Source organism: Passer montanus, unplaced genomic scaffold (assembly GCF_014805655.1).
Source record: "Passer montanus isolate IOZ18808 unplaced genomic scaffold, ASM1480565v1 scaffold18, whole genome shotgun sequence".
NCBI lineage: Eukaryota > Metazoa > Chordata > Aves > Passeriformes > Passeridae > Passer > Passer montanus.
In genome coordinates this window covers 13,562,322-13,569,440 of record NW_024365381.1, presented here as the reverse complement: position 1 = coordinate 13,569,440, position 7,119 = coordinate 13,562,322, and positions in this window count along the sequence as shown.

Below are 7,119 nucleotides of genomic sequence, written 5' to 3'. Positions count from 1 at the left end.
CACCTGTGGTTAGCAGATAATTCATTTGGTTCTGGCATCTTCCTGGAAAAGAATTTTGGAACTAACATGCAAAGCTTGGATTTCCTGTTGATGAATTTTGTAGGAAGAGGAAGTTAAAGATTATCTATGACAGATCACACCCATTTCCCCAAAGTAGCAGCTGAGCTTGCCTAACCCTGTAATGGTTTTGCCCTGTAGGCAGAATCTGGGTCACAGAGCCCACAGGCCAGCTGTGCTGTGGGATGGCAGCTGAGTTGTGGTTAGCCTCTAGCTCTGAGTGGCACTCCCACAGCCCTGCCTGGAGCTTGGGGCCATTGCTGCTTCAGTTTACTTTCCATCCCACTTCCCATCCCCTGTGTCCTTGTGGCTGTTTTGCTTGGCACTAAGCACCGAGGCAGGTGCAAGTATGTGGCAATCCTGCAAAGAGACCAGTCAGTGCTGTTAAAAACTGTCCTGCTGCTCCTGCTCTGTTTGCAGGTCCAGCCCAAGGCCACAGCTGTGAGGTTGTGCAGCTCAGCTCTGTCATCCCCTGCAGGCTCCCCCCACTGCAGTGCAGGCTCTGTGTGAACTGGAGCTGCCTTGGTTGCATTCGTGAGCTGCTGGCATTATGCTTAGGGACAGCAGACTGCTGAAATTCCTTCTGCTTGTGAAGAAAGCTGGTGTTTCAGTCAAAATGGGCTTGAACACTCCACTTAGACCCATAGGTGATCATTCCTAGGGTAACTGGACTGAGACCAGCTGCTGACAGATCATGGGGCTGAATGTGAGACAAAGCCAGTGCCACAAACCCCATCTTGACCCATAGAAATGTGGTTGGAAAATACCCACTGCAGGCTGGCAGCAAAGGTTGTGCAAAATAAACAGTAGTAAGGTAGCATGATAGAAGGCGAAGTGTCTTCAAAGGGACCTTGCACCAAAACAACCCAAAATCAAAAAAGGGCAAACAAAAAACTTGTAACCATGTGATGAAGCACTGCCCAGGTCCAGGCTACAAGGAGCTGACAAACTCAGGGCTGCCTGGGAGTGAGACTTTACCAAGCTAACCAAGCTACCTAGGTTCTTAGCAGATCAAAGAGGCTTAATATGAGATGATGAACAAATCCTAGCTGAAAGGGAGGGGAAGGGGGGGGGGGGGGGGGGGGAAGTAGGTTCTGTAACTGGAAGAAACTGGTTAGTTATCTTTAGAACATCTTGACTAAGCAACATGGCTCCAGTGAACTTTTCTAAATGAAATTTCAGGCCAAATCACCTCAGCTGCTTTCAGCATATCCATTTTTTGACCATGTCCTCCTGTTTTTAATCATTCAGTAACTCTGCAGAGTTCTCTGGTTTGTCAGTCTCTCAGCTTAAGGCAATTACAGCTGCAGCTTGAGACACCTCAACAGGCAGTGTAGTGCTACTCAACACTTCTTCCCCCTTAGTGTGGGAGTCCATAAGCTCTCCTCTTCAGTTGCAGCACTTTCACTGGGTCCTAATTACACATCCTGTGGTCCCCTTCCTCCCTGCATTTCCTTTCTGTCCAAGCAGCTGGAAGTCTCCTTCCAGGTCCTCCACTCTCCCCCTTTGATTTCACTACCTCCTTCCTGAGTCTATTGTTCCTGCTTCCAGCAGGAGGCTGACACCCAAACACAGTCACTGTCCCCAGCTGTAACCACAGCAGCCCTTTCTCTCAAATTCTCTTCAGGGCTTCACCACAGGTGCCAGACAGTTCCTAAGGAATGCTGTGTCCATAATTCTATGGATGTTTGTTTCACCAGTGGCTCTGCATCCCTTCTACACATTGCAGCCCCCCAATGGAGCTGAAGTACTGCTACCTACTCCCCCTGCACCCAAATCCTTCAGTCCTAGTGACCTGTTAGACAGTGGTGATTCTACTCTGAAAATACTTTGTTTTCAAAAGAGCTTTCTCATTTTGCCTTGCTTATTACCTTGTCTTCTGGTCAGCTCTGCCTGCCTTTCTTTCATGGGTCACTGTCTTCTGCTTAAGCCACTCTCCCTATGCTCATAGGGGCTGCAGGCAACTAGTTCCTGTAATAGAGGGATTCCATTTAGTTAGAAAACTCCCGAGTGGGTGATCTGCAGGGAAGAGAGATTACACACCTACTGGAAAATTTGGAAGAGTCATGTCTGATGGGTGGATGGCCCTGCTGGTTCTGACCTCAGGCAAGTTAATGCCTGTGCTGTCAACTGCCCCTGAAAGAAGGGAGCTCAGGATCTACTCATTTCTCACTTTTTCCCATTGCTGCTATGTGGTGTGATGTGTGTATCTTGCCTCACTTGAGTGATTGTCCCCTGCCAAACAGCCTGCTTCCAGCAGGGACACCTGTAACATCTCCAAACAGACCACCACAGCAAGATCTAAAACTAGTCCTCAGATCCAGGAAATGCCAGGTCACATCAGCTGGCACACCCCTACTCTGGGGTATATCTAAAGCTTCCCAGGTCCAAATCACCTGTCAGGCCAGAGGTAATATTACCAGACATTTGCAAATCAACATTTAATTGTAATATTGGAAATGGAGTAACAAAACCCTGAAGATACACATGTATAAACACACAGAGATGCACTTAACAACTACTCAGGAGCAGCACACTCCTCCCTGGCTCTACACTCCCATCAGCCTTTCCATCAAACTGCAGCAGTTTTGTCTGGCAGCCCAGCAAGGCTGCCTGGCACAGCTGAAAGGGACAGTCCTCTCTTCTCCTAGCCTAGACTTCCGAGCCCTTGCCTTACTTATGCAGCACTTGCACAAGCCCAAGATGAGCGCAGCAATGCAATGAGAATTGCTGTTTGAGCAGGGCTCAGGACACAACTCAGCCCACAGCTGCCACTTCCCACAGTGGGTGCAAGTGACAGCACGTGCAGCAGGACCAGCCTTTTGGCTGCAACACAACCCCAAATCAGAGAAGCCATCCATGACTACACTTCTCAGTGTTACCCATCTGTTGTGTTCCTTAAGTTATGTGTTCCTTCAACCTTTGCTGGCTTTTCTCCAAACCTCAACATTTGCAAGACTGCAGTGAAATTGTGTGAGTTGTAAACTTTATTCACTGTACACATACAGCATTAGCTCCTTATCTTAGATCTTGCTGGAAGCATTGCATGGAGCCAGTGAGTGACATGACTGCCTGTCTTGTTGCTATACTTTTTCCTAGGAAGGCAGCTACTAATTACACCCTGTCCAGCACACTGGCAGCCTGCTCAGCCACAACCCTCAGCCAGCTGCTTCCCTTGCATCAATCCAAGTGAATACATGGCAGGGCACTTTGCTGACTTGACAGAAACCTAACCTAATCCAAGGAAAAGTTTTCCATGTGATCCCTGAAACCACAGATAATTAGGAGCATCCTCTTACACACTGTCCCTTTCAGCTGGGAAGGAGCATACCTGCTGAGAACCTGTCCCTTGTTGTAGTGAGAAGGAGAATGCTTTCTACTCAATCTTCCTCTCCTCCATTCATGGCTATCTTTGCTCCTTCCACTACTGAAAATAGCCAGGCTGCCCTGAAATACTGAGCAGAGATTTCTCCCAGAGTTACTGGCTATCCCCAAGGGAAATCATGTGGATTGGTTAGTGTCTGTGAACTGCTTAGTAAGAGAGGACGAAAAAAAATTGTAAAAAATCATTTGTGTTAGGAATTGCTGCTTTGCCCAAGGCATCATTGTAGATTTCTGGTAGTCCAAAACACAACACTGTGAACCATGGGGAACTAGATTTCCCTGTTACTTCTTGGGTAGTTTACTCAATTTGCCAGCTTCTTTCCCAAAACTTCTCATTCAGCAAGTGTGAGAGGCCAATGGGTCTGAATAGGAGAGGAAGACTCAGCCACCTCATGTCTCTCCTGCACAGTCCTCTCACCCATGTTCTTTGCTGGGCAGTGAGAAAAGAGCAAGGTCCCCTTTTTCCCTCTACCACCCTGCTTTTGGACAGACTCACAGAGAAGCACTTTTTACCTTTGGCTCAGATCTGAAAGTGCAGGGCATATTTTATCCCCATCACAGCACTTCCCTCCTGAATCTCTCCAGGTCTTTCACAGTAACCTCATGCCCTCAGATAACCAGACTTCTGTATTGAAAATGTGTCCCTGGTGGTATGGCAGACTCCCAAGATCATGCCTGGCCATCATCATTTGCTTTCCTTTGCTGTCTTGGATAATGCTGGGAACTATCTTTTCTTGGCAAAGGTGGATAACAGAGGGTGATCTCTGATTTAGAAGGCTACATCAGGGTCTGGTGTCACAGCAGTCAGGAGGAAAGAGGTAGAGACAGTTGGGATGTAGATGGATAGGGAAGCTGAGAGCCAAAGAGCAGGCTGTCAGCTTGGCACTCAGAAATTCAGCACTAAAGCACATGAGATGCAAAAGAAACAGATGCAGGAAATAGCAAGAACAGTGCAGTGACAGCACTCATTCACAGGGAACAGTCAGCAGCAGGAGGTCTTTCCTGTACTGACAAAGGCAACAAAAAACTGATTATTTCTCAGACCAGCAGCATGCTCTCCCTGCTGCTTTTATGCCAAACTGATGGACAGGATCAGCAGCCTTGCCAGGATCTGGAGCAACCAGCATGGGTTTGAAGGCCTGCAAGAGAGCCTGCTGAGGTAGAGAAGCAGAAGCAACCCTGCTGTAGCAGGCACTCCTAGGACACAATGCAGTGAACAGAAACCCTGCTTCCTCCATGGAGGAGAGGAGCTGGCACTGTAGCTCCCCATGTCTCCTAGCACAGACCACCAGAGACAAAGTGTGACACTGACCTACTGGCCTCTGAGGCTGCCTTGGCTCCTCCTGAGCATTGCCATTTCTCCCTGTCATGATTTAACCCTGCATCCAAGCATTACACAGCTCACTCCACCCACCCCACACCACCCACTGGGATGGGGAAGAGAATTGGAAAAAGATAAAATTGGTGGGTGGAGATAAGAACAGTTTAATAAATGAAATAAAGTAAAATATAATAATAATAGGAAAAAAGGAATTAAACCCAAGAAAAGCAAGTAATACAATTGCTCACTCCCTGCTGACTGATGCCCATCCCATTCTCAAACACAAGAAAGAAACAAGCAGAGAAGGGGAGCAGCACTACGTAACTGATGAGAGGGCAGGAGCAAACAGCTCAGGTTGAGGCAGCTCCAGCCAACATGAACACAAACACTCCCAATGCACTCTCATCATCTGAACTGCCTCCTCTGCACAAGATGCAGCTTACACAAGCTGGCACCAGAGACTCCCTCTCCTGCCCTTCTGTGGCTTCACCTGTCAGGGCCCTGAATGCACTAACAGACCTTCACTGTCCAGAGCAGCCTCACCTGTGGCTCTGCCCAAAGCCCCCTGCCCACAGGGCTTGGGCAGGGTGTGTTTGCATTTAGGCTCAGCTCAGAGTTCCCAGGCCCTGTCTGAGCTACATTAGAGGACTGCTTTGTTGATCTTTACCTGTAGGCTGGTTCATCAGCCTGACCTCAGGCTTGCCTTGCCTTATCACCACAAACACACCTGGCAACCACTGGGCCTGATCCTGATCCTGACCCAGTTTGACTGCAAGCAACCTCATCACCATGAGCTTGTCCAGCTATCTCAATTCTGGGTCAAATCCAGATGCTATGCCAGGCCTGCCCAGCTCTCTGTGGTCAGGTACTGTGGGAATGGGCCCTGGCTGCTGGCCTCAGGAACAGCCCCTCACAGCTCTCCTTGTCCTAGCGTGCAGCCAGCCCTTACTGCACCCTGACATCAGCTCTCCTGGTATGACTGCCAGGACAGCTGCACCATGAATGGCATCAGGGAACTCAACCTGTTTAAAAATAGCTGTGAGGAAAATGCCATCAGTTACTTTTACCTGCATTGCTTCCCCAGCACGTGTGTGTGTGTAATCCCAGAAATGGCATATAGCCACCATTAAGGTAATAGAATAAAAGCAACAGAAACCAGGGAGTACTGCAGACAAGACTGCTGCCAAGAATGAGCTCTGTCAGGCTAGATCAGGCTTCACTATCCAGCTCAGAAACTCATCTCACAGCAGCTTCAATCAGATGTGTCAGCCAGAAGCCTCTCATCTTACTGCATGTGCCCTCCATATCAGGTCTCACTGTGATCACAGTTGGAGCTTTGCTGATTCCCAGAACACCAGACCCTGCTAAACCTGCAAGGGTTTTTCTGCAGGGCTTTTTTTTTTCCTTTGAAAACTCTGTTGCTCCTGATTGCATCTCTATGTCCCAATACTTTATGAAACTTCCTAAGACCATGGGTCCTAGGTTCCCATTGCAAGGGATTCTATTGTCTACCTTAACATCTGTGGAAATGAGTGAAGAAAGCCTTTAAGTCTATACTGAAAGATGTCTTGTCCAGATATTAGTACACTTATTTAAGAGTTTCTTTTAGTGACAAGATGGTGTTGCAGAGCAACCCGTTTTCAGAGGTAAGGAAATCCCAATGCATTCCATCTCTGTACTCTGTAGTACCATGCTACTGATTAACTTTTGTTGTTGTTCTCATCCTCCTGAACTTTTTTTTTTTGTGCTAAAGCATGAAGTGGACTATGTGCCATTGACTTCTAGCTCACAGCACAACCATATTTTTCTATTTTTCTTGCATTGTAACTGAATGACTTTCTAGCCAATACCCCACTGTTTCTAGGCAGGTAACAAAGCAGTGTTAAGGGCCCTGACATAATTTTTGCTCTGAAATAACAACTTCCCTACCTTGATTACTGCCTCATGATGCCATGATGCCTTGATTACTGCATAGTAAGTAACAGCTTCTTGAGAGGTCTCCCCTGATTAAATCAGGGCTATGAAGATGGAGAAGAGTCTGAAGGGGAAGCCATACCAGGTGTGGATGAAGTCACTTGGTCTTTCAGCCTGGAGGAAACTGAAGGGACCTCATCCCTCATCATGGTCTTCAATACCCTCAGGAGGGGAAGCATAGGGGCAGGTACTGATCTCTTCTCTTGAATGACCAGTGTCAGGCCTAGGGTTGTCAGTGGAGATTTAGGTTTGATATCAGAGAAGAGTTCATCACCCAGAGGGTGTTTGGGCACTGGAACAGGCTGCCCAGGGAAGTGGTCACAGCACCAGCTTGACAGAGCTCCACAAGTGTTATGACAATGTTCTCAGGCTCATGGTGTGAC